Source organism: Panulirus ornatus, chromosome 22, assembly GCF_036320965.1.
Source record: "Panulirus ornatus isolate Po-2019 chromosome 22, ASM3632096v1, whole genome shotgun sequence".
Lineage (NCBI taxonomy): Eukaryota > Metazoa > Arthropoda > Malacostraca > Decapoda > Palinuridae > Panulirus > Panulirus ornatus.
The window spans coordinates 16,283,264-16,300,903 of NC_092245.1; the positions used below are offsets into that span (position 1 = coordinate 16,283,264).

Below are 17,640 nucleotides of genomic sequence, written 5' to 3' on the forward strand. Positions count from 1 at the left end.
TATTACTACTACTACACTGCCTTTGATATTGATTCCTTTCCTCACTTCGTCCAAGGTCTTCAAGACCCAACATCTCTCGAGGGTCTGAGCAACACCATTCCTCCTCCCTCTTCTTTTTCTTCCCTCCTCCTCCCTCCTACTCCTCCTCCTCCTCCTCCTCCTCCTCCTCCCTCCTCCTCCTTCAGGGTGTCGTGCAAATAGACGTCTATCAAGCCCGGGTCCATGAGGGATGAGAGCTGTCACTCACCCGGGAGAAGCTATGCATCAGCCGAAGGTCGAAAGGAGCGGGGGTGGGTGGGGGGAAGGAAGCTGCCGGTACTAAAGAAGTGCCTTAAAGAGGACAAAGGGGGAGGGGGGGGGGAGAATCCCGCCAGTACTAAAAGCTGATTTAAAGGGAAACAAGGGGAGGATGCTATTGTTAAGGGTTGATTTGAAGGGGAGGGGTGGAGGGTGATCTACCCAGTACTATAGGGTGTTTAAATTGGACGATAGAGACCCAGGCAGCGTTAAAGGGAGTCCGAAGAGTTCCAAGCGATGGTAAGGCGGAAGAGACTGTTTACACTGATGTGAGCCTTACAGAGTTCAAAGGGCGGTAGGAGGAAGGAGATTGGCGATGCTGAGGACATACTGTAAGGGGAATTACAGGAATTAAGGGGTGTAAACCACTACTGACAGGAGGTATAATGAGGCATTAGTAGTAAAGGAAGGAAAGGTTTTCATCTATTTCATCATGATATAAAGACAAAACTCCTTTATCATTTCATCACTATACAAGAAGGAAAATCCTTTGATAAGAAACCATACTACAAGGAAAAAAAGCTCCTTCTGTGATACACCACGATATAAAGACAACCTCTTTATTGATACACCATAATATAAAGAGAAAACATTTCTACTTATACGCCTCGATATAAAGAGAAAACCTCTTTACTGATACACCATAAGATAAGGAGAAAACCTCTTTAATGATACATTTTAATGTAAGGAGAGAACTCTTTTACTGAGACACCATAATATAAGGAAAAATGCTCACTTGTCGATACACCACAGCAAAAGGAGAAAGCTTTGATAATACATCATTTTATAAGGAGAAAACATTGTTCCTGATACACATAAATATAATGAGGAAATACCATTACAAATAACGAAAATATAATGAGAAAAATTCTTTATCATCATACCAAAATATATGGAGAAATCCTCTGTATCAGCACGGTATGCCTACCGTCCACTATGGCTGTGGCATCCGACAACTTGCCATTTTCATCTTGTAATGAAACTTTGAAGCAATGTTTCATTGCCACATCATTAGGAGTTCTCAGGGTTTCTGCCACATCATCAGGAGTTGTCAGGGTTTCTGCCACATAATTAGGAGTTCTCAGGGTTTCTGCCACATCATCAGGAGTTCTCAGGGTTTCTGCCACATCATCAGGAGTTCTCAGGGTTTCTGTCACATCATCAGGAGTTCTCAGGGTTTCTGCCACATCATCAGGAGTTCTCAGGGTTTCATTGCCACATCATCAGGAGTTCTCAGGGTTTCTGCCACATCGTGGATCTGTGTAGAGACAAACGAATGTGCAACTTAGAAATAATAATTATAAAGATTTTTTTTTTGTAGTTCTCTTTTCTACCAGTTTGAGCTAGTCATTATGACGAAGGCAGTTTTTACAAAAAGAAAATTTATAAGGAAGATTTCATCATTATAAGAAAGACACCTTTTAATGTTTCTTATCTTTGTGCTAGATCTTATTATCATTATGACAAAAAATACTTTTATGATACTTGTTTCTATGTATTTGCAACTCAACATTATGATTTGGATAGTTTTTCACATTCTTGTGTATGAGCTTTAACTTACCATTGTCATATTTCATTAACGTGTGAAAAAAAAATGATTTTGTCTCTCTTAATGCAAATAATGATAATCAAAGTATCAGATTACGTGTTATTTAACGCATCTGTAAAACTCGTTACCGCAGAATACATTCCAGTAACAGACCATGTTACCTGCTTTTCCGTTGCGTAACCCCACCATCCAGCGGACAGTGGACCTCCCCAAATACATTTTTAGATGAAGGTTATGAGCCGCTGTGAGGACCCGGCTATCTACTCTATCTTTTGGGATCCCTGCTGTTAAAAGATACTTAAGGAAATTTATATAGTTACAACGATGTCGGCAGAGAATATTTGGTAATGAGATCGCCTATTTGTTAAGAGTGTACGATCCAAAAGGGTTTTCCTGAAAACAGGTATATATATATATATATATATATATATATATATATATATATATATATATATATATATATATATATATATATATATATATATATAAATCGTATAAATATCGAACGCTTAATTTGCCGAAGGTGGTCACTGATTGGTTGCCGTCTTTAAAAGCTCCACTCGTGTCTGGCGAAACAGCCACTCGCATACCAATGCCGGCTGACCAACATTTTTATGCAAAAGCCTATTCTGCCGGACGATTACCGGCCACCGTATGTATATATATATATATATATATATATATATATATATATATATATATATATATATATATATATATATGTACAATGAACACGATGTTTGAACGCTAACCCATAGGTATATATGATCAAACGAGGTAAAACGTGAGAAAAGCATAAGGCCTTTATGAAACCGTTAACTACCTTCTTAATCACGAAGCTGAAGGGACTCCGGCAGAATAGCCTTAGCCAATTATTTACCGGCAGCCGGTGTCAATTTGCCGTTCACAGCCGACGGCAAAAGAATCCATGACACGTCGCTTACCGACTCTCAGTAAAATGATCTGATAATTGGGTGATGAAAACCAATCACTAAGATCAGAGGTTCGAAGCCCCTTAAACTTCGTTCGTGAGAAGGTTTCGAAACCTTCTCAGTCCTCTTTAGCAAGAGGGTCGAGGCCTACTTGATCCTCGTTTGTTAGATGGTCGAAACTTTCTCAATCCGAAACCTTCTTAATCCTCGTTCGTAGGAGGGTCGAAGCCCACTTTGATCCTCGTTCGTTGGAGAGTCAAAAGCTTCCTTGAATTCTATATCCCTGACAGTGCAGTGCTGAGGGATCAGTCAGTCTGACAAAGCCGAAGCAGTTTCGGACTGCACCTGGGCAAGCAGGATGTGCCTGGAGTAGAGAGAGAGAGAGAGAGAGAGAGCGACAACAATGTGGTATGAAGACAACACACTAACGCGTCTTGTCAACCTCTCATGTGGAAGCTTCAGTAATGTATCGAACGAGAGAGAAAAACAAAGCTTTAGAATTCATCCTTAGCTCACCAGCGAGGCTAAAGAGACGCCATAACAAACATTGCTTTCTATAACTCGTCAATGTTGGTTGAAAAGAAAGCCTTACATTATCAAAGCCGGAGACTGAAATAATCCAATGGTTCTCTCTTTATTCTCACTCTATATCACGGAGCTGCCTGGACCAAATGGATGAATGTAAAAGAATGGAAAGAAAGAAAGAAAAAAAGATGGATGAATGCCTCTGGATCGAAGAAACGGGTTTAAGGAGGTCGTCGCCTGTCTGCTTGCCGGCAGGATATGCTGCTCAGTATTCAAGGTTATGTAACGTGTTTATATGCCGTCAGCTGATAAACAATCTCGCAATAACACAACAGTTTTAGCCACCACATCACTTGATCATTCTTGTCACAGACGTGAGAAGCAACGAAAGCTCCCTCTCCTGAGCAAACATGTCATCCTCTTATCTTGCGATGTCGAAGTATTCGATTGTTATCTAAAAGATTATTTGCAAGGGAAAAGGGAGGAACGACCCTAATTTGCAATAAGATAAGATGCCTGTACAGTAAATTAACCAGGTGTAACTGGCTACACCCTTGAACAAGTATTAAGTTTCAGTATTTTATATATATTATCTATAATATTCTTAGTAATGCATTTTAGAGGGAAATTCTGACACTATTACAGACCATATAATCTCTTTATCCAAACCTTAGATTGTGTAACATTCTTGAATATAATGCTGGAGTGTATCTTTTTCCTCAGCAACACCGAAGTTTGAATAACCCAGGGAAGGATGGCACATCATAATAACACTCCCTCAGACTCACAGAAGCGAAGGACGTCCAGTCACAGTTTTACCACTTCGAGGTAATCCTTGCCCTCAGGACGAGAGATCATCCCCCCTCAATTCCCAAGGGGATCTCTGGCAGGTAACACTCCACAGGGTAAATTCGTGGGGCGTCAACATCTATAGACAAAGAAGAGAAGCAGACGCCTCTCTCTCTCTCTACCTGATCCGAAGGACCCATCCTCCTCCTCCTCCTCCTCCTCATCCTCATCCTCCTTTTCCATTGGTTGGGCTGGCCGCGAGTTGTGTGACCACCACGAAGAAGACGAACAGGCATTCCACCCCTTTTGCTGGTGGGGGTTTCGTTAGATGAAGACGTCACGTGGCTGGCTGACAGATGGCGACTGTCTCCCGATCATCGGTGTGTCATCCGTCATATGCCAGGCGGGATGCGTTTTGTGTGACTTCCTGCCCAGGTACAGGGCAGGTGTGGTGCCCATGATGGTGGTGGTGGTGGTGGTGCTGCTTGGGTTTGTGGGAGGTGAGGATGGTCCGGGATGAGGATGTCTGATGGGGATTGTGGTACTGGGAATTACTGCTGATGGTGGTAGAGTGGTAGTGGTAGTGGGTGGTGGTCCTATTTGGGCTTGTGGTACGTGCTGATTGTGGTGGCTGGCTCTTCTAAAGTGTGTCTATAGCATGTCTGTGTATTAGGCACATTTCTTAACGTGCCTTCGAGTATCATACTTAAATGGGATAGACTATCATACTCAGAAATGCAAGAATATTTGCATATGTATCTATCAAAAAGTATCAATTCCATTAGATCAGTTCATCGAAGAAACAATATATATATATATATGTGTATGTATATACATATATATATATATATATATATATATATATATATATATATATATATATATATATATATATATATATATATATATATATATATATATATATATATCCGTATATACGCGGAACATTCGCAATTATTTTATCATGGAAGTCTTAAGATGGAAATACTTACAAGACAGAGACATCTGGCTTCGGACGTCTTAACATAATAATCTTCAGAGTCCAGGAGAGCCTGGCTCCCACCGAGATCATGTCGTTTAATGAGGCACGACGACAATTCGGAGGTCGTTTCGGGATCGAGCTTTGACACAGATATGACTCGAAACTATATATGATGAAACAATAGAGGGCCGTTCGAGATACGGATCTTTGTCGGATATTTGGCGTTCAGGTTCGTTTTTCTCTCTTTCTCTAAAAGGCTTTAAGAAAATAACTGGACGAAAATTAAATATATTTATCAATAAAGAACAGGATGGTGTTCTGTTTCTAACAGGCAAGGCTGAACGAAAATTCTAAACATCTGAAGCCGAACGAGCCGTTCCGAATAGGTGAAACATAACGAGTGATTCTAAACAGGTGAAGCTTAAATTTAATGAGCATTTCGGAACAGGTGAATCCTAACGAGCCGTTCCGAACAAGTGAAGCCCAACGAGTGATCTTGAGTAGGTGAAGTTAAAAGAATGCTTCGGAACAGTAAGCTTTAATAAACGAGCAGTTTCGAACAGGTGAAGCTTGACGAGCCATTTCAGAATAGGTAAAACAACTCGACGAGCCATTTCGGAACAAGTGAAGCTTACCGAGCGCTTTTGAAGCAGACGAAGCTTAACGAAGGGTTTGGGTGTTATAATCCCAGTCGTTAAGAGAGTTTAACGAGCATGGGGGAATTCAGATACTGTTCTGACCATCAGTTTAGGAAAAAATAATAATAACAGAGAATGAAATATTGTAACCATAATGGAGCACAGAAACAGAGAGAGAGAGAGAGAGAGAGAGAGAGAGAGAGAGAGAGAGAGAGAGAGAGAGAGAGAGAGAGAGAGAGAGCCTAACCACGAGTATCTACAAGATCTTACCAAGAGGCGAAACTTAACGCGTAGAGCTCACCACAGAAACAAGGAAAAGAAAGAGAGAGAGACAGAAGAGGAGAGAGGGAAAGGGGAGAGATAGAGATAGGATGAGCTTTCATCCATTGTCCAGAGAGAGAGAGAGAGAGAGAGAGAGAGAGAGAGAGAGAGAGAGAGAGAGAGAGAGAGAGAAGAGAGAGATGATGCGGCGTTTATCCACCGTTGAGAGTGTGCAGCGAGAGAAGAAAGTTTCCCCAGCCCAGTTGAGTAATATGTGGCCATTCATCCGCGTAGGGGATGGTCGCAATGAGCGATGCCTCTCATTACGGCCACATTTAGGTCGACACTGCCGAGCTCAGGGCTTGCCTCTCTCTCTCTCTCTCTCTCTCTCTCTCTCTCTCTCTCTCTCTCTCTCTCTCTCTCTCTCTCTCTCTCTCTCTCTCTCTCTCTCATTCCTCCAACACCACTTCACCAATCTCCCTCACCACTCTCCCCAACATTCCTCCAACATCGCTTCGTTATATCCCCCCTTTTACTCCTCCTTCTGGTTACTCTTGCTCACTCTTATTTTCCTCACACTCACTCGTGGGAACCCCATTCAACCATCTCCTACACTCCCTCTTTTCTGCAACGTTGCTTCGCTATCTCCTTCACTCCTCCAACAGTGCCTTAGGCAACATTCCTCACTCCTTATTTCCTATTTCTTCCTCAGAGTCGTTCACAAAATAAAAGAAATAAAACTTACAACACTAAAAACCATATCTCCAACACTGATCATCAGCTTTCATTATCAACAATCGATAACACTCAACCACACAACCCACCCAACCTATCCCTGTTCCCTCAACACTGCTGCTTCTCCAACACGCCCACCTTCTAAATCACCCTCCATCGCAACCTTCAATCCTCCCCAACACTCCTCTCCACCACCACCGCCACCACCATGGCTCCATGTGCTGTCCAAACCCTGCCAATATTGCCTGGCTCTTGTCCTACCTCATTTTTCACTCACTATCTCGCGTCATGTCTAAATTCTCCGACACAGTCCAGTCTAAACGTAATAATCTCGCACCCGCCACCACCACCACCACCACCACCACCATCGCTACCACCACCACCATCACCACCACCACCACCATCACTGCAACCACTACCACCACTACCACTACTACTACCACTGTAGCCACTCACCCCCTCCTCTTACCTCGACTGATATTGTAGTGCCATCCTGACTTACCTACCACCACTACCACTTCCAACAGACATCATTCGTAGTGCTTGCTCTTCAAACACTTTTGCGTCTTCCGTGACTGACTTTGCCACCACCAACGCTTCCCACCACTGCCACACTATCATCCCTACCACAACTGACAACACTGCAACGACCTATAATGCTGATATCATTGTGCTACATCTACTAACGTTTTAGCCGTCATCACTACAAGTTCTACAATTAAGTATCACTCCTCTGGTTCTACTATTAGTTGCTTAAGCATAAATACCATTACCAACACTAAACTAAACTTACAAATACTTACAATCGCCTACTTTTCATCATCCCCTCTGCCACCATTCACGCAGTCTAACTTTACGTTACCAACACCCAACGTATTACTGTAAACCAAAGTCACTTATATTACCAACACTACTATCAGTGCCATCATTCCTACCACCAGTATAGGTTTGGCAGTAATCTACACGTGTCTCAAGTGCAGCTCTTATCAATTACATCTTCATTTATCATAACTACCACTAAAGGCATCTTTACAACGATGAATGTTAGGCTACCTTAACTACCACTAACACTATGACCTGCACTTCCAAAATTCTCAAAATAATGAACTTAAGGACTCTAAACCTTAAACCTTAAACCATCCAAAAAAAAACCGAACCTTGACGACCCCAAACCTTAAACCTTAAACCCTCCAAAAACCCCTGAATCTCACTGGCTACCAACGAACCAGTTGGACGATAGGAAACAAGCTTCACTGGCCAGGTTCGAGCGAATACCAGCTCATCTAAAGGCTCCAGAAAACTGCAAGTTCTGCAGGAGATGAATGTGAGGGGATTATATAAGATTTCCGTACCCCAGTTTGTTGGTTGGGAGGGAGGGAAAAAAATATTAATTATCCCAATGAAGAGAGGTCGTCTATTGTGTCATTCCTCCATCAAGTAGAGGGGGATGGGAATTGCCCGCTATTTGTCGCATTTTATGATCGGGAGTGACACAAAAATAATTCTGAAATGGGTGTATTTTGTTACTGTGTTTGTGTGGGTGTGTGTATTTGGCCAGTGTCCTTGGGCGTAAACAAAGTAGGTTTCTTTTGTTACTTGGTGTGTGTGTTTGTGTGTATATTTAAGTAAACATCTATAATTTGTAACTATTTTCAAACTACGAGGAGAGCGTTCTAGCCCGGGCCTTTTAAGTTTTTCTGTTTTCATACAACTTACTAAACTTTATAAGTTTGATCAAAGCCAGTTCTATTTATCCATTAGTCTTCACTATAAAAGTTCTTCATTAAATTTTTTTATCAAGTTTCTTGATTTCATGTTATGGTCACTGTACTGCCTTAACACCTTTCGAAGAACTGTTCACTGTTGGTGTTATCACACTGGTATAAAAAACTTATAGGATCTGTGTGTGTGTGTGTGTGTGTGTGTGTGTGTGTGTGTGTGTGTGTGTGTGCGTGTGTGTGTGTGTGTGTGTTTGTGTGTGTGTTTGTGTGTGTGTGTGTGTGTGTATGTGTGTGTGTGTGTGTGTGTGTACATCAAAGTTTGCCGAGATCTATCCTGATTTAGATGAAACTACGACTGTAATCACTAGAGGCTGTATCCTAGCAGCCTCCTGGTCTTTGATCTTAGATCAACCTCGAAGGCAATTCACGCAGACTCCTACAGAATATATTCTACAATTCTAAGATTCGAGATATATCAACTAAAGGAATTCTGATCAACACCTGGCTACTGCGCAATACTAAAGAGACCTACCTTCAAAATGAGAACTGAATGAAAATTCATGAAAGGAGTAAACACATCAATAGATGTAGGACATTCCTTATCAACCAGGAGAATGAATATTGACCTTATTAAAGATTCTTTGAAGCATATCCCACTGTAATGCTTATCTTTCATATAACATTTATTACTCAAAGTCACTTAAGATGCTTACTGATTTATCCTACCCTATAAACGCATTTGAAAGTAATATTCCTTCATGTTGAAAGGCAACAATTTCGTCTTCCACACACACATCTTCAACACTAATATCCTCTCACCCCTGCACACAATTATGTTCTTTCACAATAATACGTCCGACAATACCTGGCCAATGCACGAAGGCAAAAGTGTTCGAGTGTACGATTGTTTCCTCCCCCACCCCCAACGGCTGTGCACGATAATTACCCAATTTATCAAGTCACAGATGATGGTCAGGTCGGCTGCTGCAGCGTTCACGGGAGCCACTCAATACACCTCCAGGAGTCCGGCTGGGGATATGTACAAGGGGAATGACCCATGGAACTGTACGTTTCATATATGGTGTCATATGTCAGGGGAAGGGTTATTGCTTTAATTACGGGTCCTGTGTTTGTGCCTGTATGTGTGTGTGTTAGAAGATGTATATATATCTATATCTATCTATCTATCTATCTATCTATCTATCTATCTATATATATATATATATATATATATATATATATATATATATATATATATATATATATATATAGAGAGAGAGAGAGAGAGAGAGAGAGAGAGAGAGAAGTAAGTAGGTATATATATATACACGGCATGTCAGATAGTCCAATCATTGTTGCTCAACCTTGGTAAATAGTTCCCTTACCATGCAAATCGGTGAATAACTCCTGTACTGCAGTACAATCCCTATCAACAGTATTCTTTGCAACTTGTATTGCAACTCAGTCATTGAAACCTTGGCCATAGCCACTGCATACACTCTGTGTCCTCACTTGCGCCACAGTCCACAGCATGGGCAGGTATGCACAATAAACTCGCCTCTTCGTTTGCAGAAAAGAATCACACACCATAACATCTTCAGGCGATCCAACACACACGGTCTACATACATATTGTACCTCAAGTTTTTTCATCAATGTTCAGCTAAAAAGCACAATAAATTCCCTTTTAGGGAGGGATGGAGGTGGGGGGAGGAGGAAAAAAAAAGGAGAAGATCCTTCGTCTCCATCCAACTCAATATCTAGTTGGAATTGGAGCGATCCATTCGTCTATTGGCTAAGTAATTTGCATGTAATGTATTTCGGGCACACCTCACTGCCAGTTTCCACTCCAAACGCCAATACGCACAGGACAGGGCAAAATTACCCTCCAATAATAGCCAGACACAAATCAAGGCCAATATCGGAATAGTCGGAATTGTCAAGATACCAGACTTTTAATAAATTCTTTCCACATAACTCAGGCCTACCTCTCCTGCGTCTCTGGTCTTTGCCCCCCCCCCACCCTCTCCTCTCTCTCTCTCTCTCTCTCTCCCTCCTTCCCTCCTTCTCTTCTCCCAATCCCTCGCTCCCTAACTCCAATCTACGTCCAATCCTTCCTGACGCTATGTTATTCGTTCTCCTCCTCATTCTCCTCTTCTTCTTTCTCCTCCTCCTCCTTTTGGTACTACCCCTCTTCTACCATTTCAGAAAACAGTCTTTTTTTCCTACTCATTCTATAACTCTCATCTTCTCCACACCAATCCCTCTCCATCTATTCCCCCTTTTCCTATATTCGTTCTCTCATATTACATACTTCTTTTCTTTTTGTCGCTCTATTCGTTCAGCTTTCTCTTTGGGCATCTCATAGGCAATGAAGATCTTGAAGTAGGGGCATTTGTGGAGGGGGAAGTAAGGAAATATTACTCTTACTCCATCAGAAAATAACTATACCAAAAGAAGAACTTACTATAGCATTTGAAAATTATAAATTCATTTCTTATATCTCCATTCCTTATGTAAATGCATTATGAATATTTTTCATATAAATGAGCTGAACCATTCATCCAAATAGGATTAGAGAATTCTTACATAAGTACTGTTACAGGAAGATCTCATATAGGATGGCATATATATAGCAGTGCATATGAGAATAACTTTGCGAAATATATGAGAAACATCAAGACAAAATGTGTCCTAACTATCAGTCTTTGAACCCCTCCTCCAATCAGCAGTACACCTTAACTACCAAATGACCCTAAACTACTCGCACTGGCCGTTGCAACCTCTTGACAAATGCTAAATATCTATTATCCACGCTAATAAACCTCCCCAATTGAGACAAATCAGAGCCCATTAGCCACCAATTAGACATTCCTATTTATTTTTCTCTCTATTTCACATTCTCGCGCCCATAACTGCAGGCAAGCGGGTACAACTTCCTGTCGGGAGCAGGTCAAACCACCATTGTCACGTCCGTCACAATGCTGACGAACGCTGGCATCCCACACAACGTAAACCCCCAGAAAATTAGGTCTCATTTTGGCGTTATGTGCAGCAGGTTGGTGAGGGGGAGTTGGAGTGTGGGAAGGTGGGAGGACAGACTTGGTTTGTGGGGGGGGGAGAGACCGTCGTGGCCGAAGGTGCTTGGGCGGTGATTAGCGACCGTGCATGTGTGCGTGCGTGAGTTCGAGTCTTACTTCGTCCATTCACCTTTACCAAAGCCCAACCCTCGACATATCATTTCATTTATGAAAGGAAATCATGTTACATTTTTTTTTATCTTTCTTATATCATTGGATCTTGCGTTATTAAAGGGCGGATGGATCCAGTATTAAAGGTCACTGGAAGACAGGAGGATTTTAAACGCTTTTGCTAAGACATGATACTCTGGTAAATTGTCATGGAAATGCATGCTCGATTCTGTTAGATATTCGGCTGATAACGAGCGTAAAATCATAGCCCACTCTTTGATTAATTTTGATGTTCGTTTTTTTACACATACGATTGAGGGAAGATTATTCCTATGAACTTCGTTTATTGTTCATTGTTTTTAAGTCTCTGCCTAATTGTTTGAATACATGGGACTTCAACATACCCATCACTCCCGCCGGCATAACCGCCAGCAGAGAAAAAGCCAAGAAGGAACGTCATGTTGTCTGTAGAAGGCATACTGTAAATGAAGATCTTTAGGAACGTATGAATGGGAAGCATGACCAAATAGGAAAAAAAAATATTTGAACGAGGAAATTAATTGTGCTGCTCTTCTCTGTATTCACTCTAGTTGTGATTCGTCTTTGATCATATCTGGTGGCCAGTACTGAACAGGGTATTCCAAATGAGTTCGAACTAGTTGTAAAGAATAAATACTGTGAATTACTTTTTATAATAATATATTCCTGATATGAAACCTAGCATTCACTTGCTTTGTTAGATGCAGCTTGGCATTGCTTTCCGTGTTTCAGTTTATTGCAGTTTATCAATCAAGGCCTTTTTCCTCTTCTTACAGCGGTTTATTGAGTATCATGTATGTCCAATTAATTTTTTTTCTCGCCACTATACATTACTCACTTCACATTTTTCCACAATTAAGCTTGTTTTCCACGTTTCTAACCACTACATCAGTATTTGTGAATCACTTGGTGAGGTATAGAGTGTGCGAGAAGGAGTGAGGGAAAGAATATGAGAGCATACGTGAGTACTTGGGATTACATGAGAATGACGGACTGCATGAGCATGAAGTTGCATCATAAAGTCATATGACTGTTTACCTAGACAGTGGGGGAAACCGGATGGTAATGAGAAGGATTGTGGGAGATTGAGGGAGGAGTGGAAAAAAAGGAGTATGGGAGGAGAATTGTTCGGTAGGAAGAGTGACTATAGGAGAAAGAATGAAAGAGGATGAGTGTTGGAGAGGGGGGGAAATGAGGTTGTGGGAGAAGGAATGAGAGAGACAGATTGTAGTAGAAGGAGTGGTGGAGAGAAGGAGGAGGAGGAAGAGGAGGAAGAGGAAGAGAAAGAGGCCATGGGACTAGGGATGTGAGTGCCGGCTCCAGATGAATGGGTGCCCGATTTTGTTTATCCCAGTGACAAATGTTCTCCCTATCCGTCGTCCCAACAGATGCGAAGGTCGCTGTTTAATTTCAACTTAATGGCACCTGAATTAACAAGACGAATGGCACTGTAGCGCACCGCTGGGAGGTAGGCCGCTCCTTCGCTTTCTTTAGCGAGCTTTCCTCTTTTGGTTTGGCCTCCTAGAGGCATGACGAGGAACTCCCCGGCGTCGTGTTTGCCCCGTGTCTCATTCCGTGAAGAAACCTCAAGGACCTCAGGAGAGGACCCAGACCTGTGTGAGTGTCCGTGGACGAACCTACAGTCACCAGAGGGACCAGGACTTCGACTCTCGGAGGTCCAGAGCGAACGATGATTTCTGGAGATGTGAGGCACTGCCGCACACTCAGGTGCCAGTCCACCGCCCCTTTGGAGGAGGAGAAAAAAGAGAGAGAAAAAAAGAAAGAAGCAGCAGCCTGGCAGGCTTTTCGGAGTGAAATAGACGTCTCTTGAATCCTTCACTCCTGGCCTCTTCTAGGAAAAGAGAAAATTGTTTCCTTCTCTCTCGGTGAACCCTGATAAATTCCTGTTCAGTTTTGGACTTGTTTTCTATTTGCCTCGATTGACTCTAATCGTCCACCAATTTGCATTTCCGTGACGTTGATTTAGGACTGAAATGAATAGCATTTACGTAAACTATTATTCAAGTCAGGTATTGGAGTTTATATATATATATATATATATATATATATATATATATATATATATATATATATATATATATATATATATATATATACATAATACATAAGTGTTAAATTCATGTAACTTTTAAGACAATGTTAGGGCTACTGGGATAAAAATACGACCCTTAAGTATGGCTGTGCGACCCTTGATCATAGTGTTGCGACCCTTGAGCACGACGTTACGACTCTTAAGCACGACGGTACGACCCTTGGTCACAGTGTCGCGCAAACCTTGAACTCTACGTTGCGATCTTTGGCCTCGACGGCTGAAGCCTTTGAGCATGACGGAATGGCCTTTGATTTGACCCTTTGAGGTTCGGATAAAAGATCACGACATCACACCCAAGGCTCGTAATGTCGTAATCAATGTGTTGTTCCCTCGTCCGTAGAGGGGGTAGTCAAGTCGGATTTCACTGAGTAAGGAACAGTTCATTGACACTGTCAAGTGGTGGGAGGGGTTGGGTCGTGTCTCCGATAGCATATCAAAGATTCTAAATTCCCCCGACACTTGTGGGTGGAAGAGACGAGATGACATATAACCATCCCATTTATCTCCACTTCAAGAAGTGTTGTGGAAGAAAAAAAGAAAAAGATTAGGAAAAATAGTAAAGGATTTTCTTTTCAATTCCCTTGGATTATAACCCAAGTTTACGTCATGAGTGTAAGGGAGGAGAGGTAGGGGGAGGGTCTTGGGTTAAGGGTGAATGAGATGGGGGTCTAGGGGAGTGGGTTAGAGGAATTAATGAATAGGTCTTTCACCGGACAGAACAGGTTGGTGCATCAGGCTCGTGATAAAACCTTTGGGCCGAGGACATGTGAAGATATTTCCTTTTTATCCCTGAAAACACATGATAGAACGTACTCTTCCATTTTGTAAGAACCCAGCCAGCCTTTTTTCCTTCTGGGTCATTAGTACTTGTCGCGAGGTGCAAGCCCGCGTCCCGAACTCTGGCCCCGGCTTGTGCTCGTAGCCAACTCTATTCCTCCTTCCTCCCCTTCGACGCATTCGGACACCCACCACACACCTTGGGAACCCGAGATCCTCCCTCTCTCTCCCTCTATCCTGCCGGGTTGTACAAACCTCCATACTGAGACAATAGTGATCACTTTACCGGTTGGATGCGAGGCCCCTTCTCAGCGGCATTGCCCGAACGGTGCCTGAAGGACCAAAGCTCGATCCCTGGCGGCCCTAGCCATATTGAAGATCGGGAGGCCGAGGGGGCCCAAGCTGGCGGTAATCCATCAACGTCCCTGGTGCAGTCACGCCTGTAGTACGCGACCTAGCCCTGCCACCCTCCTCGTCCAACACGAATTAACTCCTGCCAGGGAGACAGAGAGAAAAGAAAATGGAAAGAACGAAAGAGAAAACAGCACTGACGTTCTATAGTTCTATATATATACACAGATATTTCTATAATAAACTGTGTTGCCTTTTTTTTTCAAGAAGACTGAGGCATGAGATATATGAAGGTGCTGCAGGACATTCATTTATGGTCTGTGGCAAGTATCATCCACCAAATGATAAGACTGATGGCATATTTGATGACATTAATGTGTGCAAATTATATTTCACAAGGATTATTACATACTTATTTGGTAACAGTCAAGAGATATATTTTTTCAATACATTAGAGGGATATATATATATATATATATATATACATATATATATATATATATATATATATATATATATATATATATATATATATATATATATATATATATATATATATTGACAATGAAAAGAAAGGCATAAATACAGCAACAAAAAAATCCCTCCAACTTTTCCTGTATCGGTTTTTTCCCCCATGATTTCCTGTCCCCTCCCTATCCTTCTGTCACCCTCACCCCCTCTCCTTCTCTACTCCCTCCGCTTGCCCCACCCTCCCAGCCAACCCTCCCGAGGCCTGTCCTGCCCTCCAGACATATACATCATTAATACACGTCGGCCGGATGGCCAATCAGTGACGGGGGAATACATATGTAATGCCCCAGGCACCCAGGCGTCGGACCTGGGACATTTTTCATCATTGAGGTCCCAGCGAACCGAAATCCCAGAAGAAGGTGAGGAAAGATTCTGCGGAGGAGTTGCTCACATCTTGATGTAGTGCGAGTATGCTGGTGATGTACTTATGGCAGGCCTGAGGCTTGGGGGTCAAGCATGCTGGTGTGGTGTGGTTGGCAAAGGGCAAAGGACAGACAGGGTTCTGACATCGAACTCCCAACCTCCTCAAGGGGATGCCCTTTGCCCTTACCCATTGCTTGCTTACCCATAGAGAAGGCGGAGAGTCACTGCTGATGATAATACGTCAACGTCTTTATTATCCAGGTAACAAAGGTTATTATCGAGCTTTTAGGGTTATCTCTTACTGTTCTTAGTGTGCACTGAGGGAAAGATACCCACAAACAACTGCTTCCAGAGAGTTAAAAAAAGGAGGCTCTTGAGGCAAAGAAATATATATGGTGTCAAGAAGCACACACACACACACACACACACACACACACACACACACACACACACACACACACACAGTTACCCTCCCCCGTCATCCCATGGGTAAAGAAGGTGGAGGGGAACCCCCTACCCCCACCCAGCGCAACCATTCCTGACCGAAGCTCAGACCACAAATTTCACATTTCCAAGAGGTTTTCCATGTTTCCTCCCCCTCACCCATCCCCACAATAAATCAAAATCCACGTCACAATACTCACAAAACCCTCCTACATCGGTAATTCATCTTCGTTTCCACGTAAATGCATTTTCTGGGGAGCCCCAGGGAAAGTTTCAGATTAGGGAACTTTTCTCCACGAGAGGGAAGGCAGCAGGTCTTGGTGCAGAGGGTGGCTGGGTGGTGCTGGTGCCGTGCCGGATTTCCTTCTGCTCCCGCCAATGGAGGTAAAATGCTCCCGACTCTTGAAATAAGACTCGTTCGCTTTTTTGCACCCCCCGCCTCAGAGCTTCTGATTTTTGACTGTTTTGTAGAGGTTAAAGTATAGTATTGGATATGCTTTGAATTACAGGATATTCTCTCTAAGGCTCAGTCTTCTGTTGTTAACGCTACCTTGCTAACGCGGGAAATGGCGAATATATATATGAAAAAAGATATATATATATATATATATATATATATATATATATATATATATATATATATATATATATATATATATGTATATATATTTATATATATATATATATATATATATATATATATATATATATATATATATATATATATATATATATATATATATATATATATATATATATATATATATATATATATATATATAGATAGATAGATAGATAGATAGATAGATAGATAGAGAGATAGATAGAGAGATAGATAGATAGATAGATGGATAATAGATAGATTAGAGAGAGAGAGAGAGAGAGAGAGAGAGAGAGAGAGAGAGAGAGAGAGAGAGAGAGAGAGAGAGAGAGAGAGAGAGAGAGAGAGAGAGGCAGAAACAGCAGTAATTACATTTCCTCCCCGATTACATTTCCGTGGGACGGGAACGGAAGATCGTGTGAGGAATTACAGATAATGGTATTTTCTCTTTGTCCCATCTTGTTGTGTCTTAGGAAATCATGATGCTCCCTGGTGGTCTGGCTCTGTTGCCTGGGTGGCAGAGGGGTTTCATGGCTAATAATTGTAATGATAATTGCAATGATTATAATGATGATGCTATTTTTTAACAATAATGATAGTAATACGAATGGTAATATAACAATATTAGTAATGATAATGATAATAATAATAACAATGATAATAATAACAATAATAATAATAATAATAATAATAATAATAATAATAATAATAATAATAATAATAATAATAATAACAGTAATAATAATAATGATGATAATAATAATAATGACAATAATAACAATAATAATAATGATAATCATAA

At 41.6% G+C, this 17,640-nt stretch overlaps 1 long non-coding RNA gene across 2 annotated transcripts in view; it reads right to left on the bottom strand.

The window, feature by feature from the left end:
- Positions 1-1,448: 1,448 nt before the first annotated feature.
- LOC139756480 (uncharacterized) overlaps positions 1,449-17,640 on the bottom strand; it is a 52,599-nt gene continuing 36,407 nt past the window's right edge. For both annotated transcript variants that reach the window (XR_011714357.1, XR_011714358.1), the window contains exons 2-3: positions 14,835-15,041; positions 1,449-1,555 (exon numbers count right to left, since the gene is read on the bottom strand). This is a non-coding gene — a long non-coding RNA (uncharacterized lncRNA). The remainder of the gene's footprint in view (positions 1,556-14,834; positions 15,042-17,640) is intronic.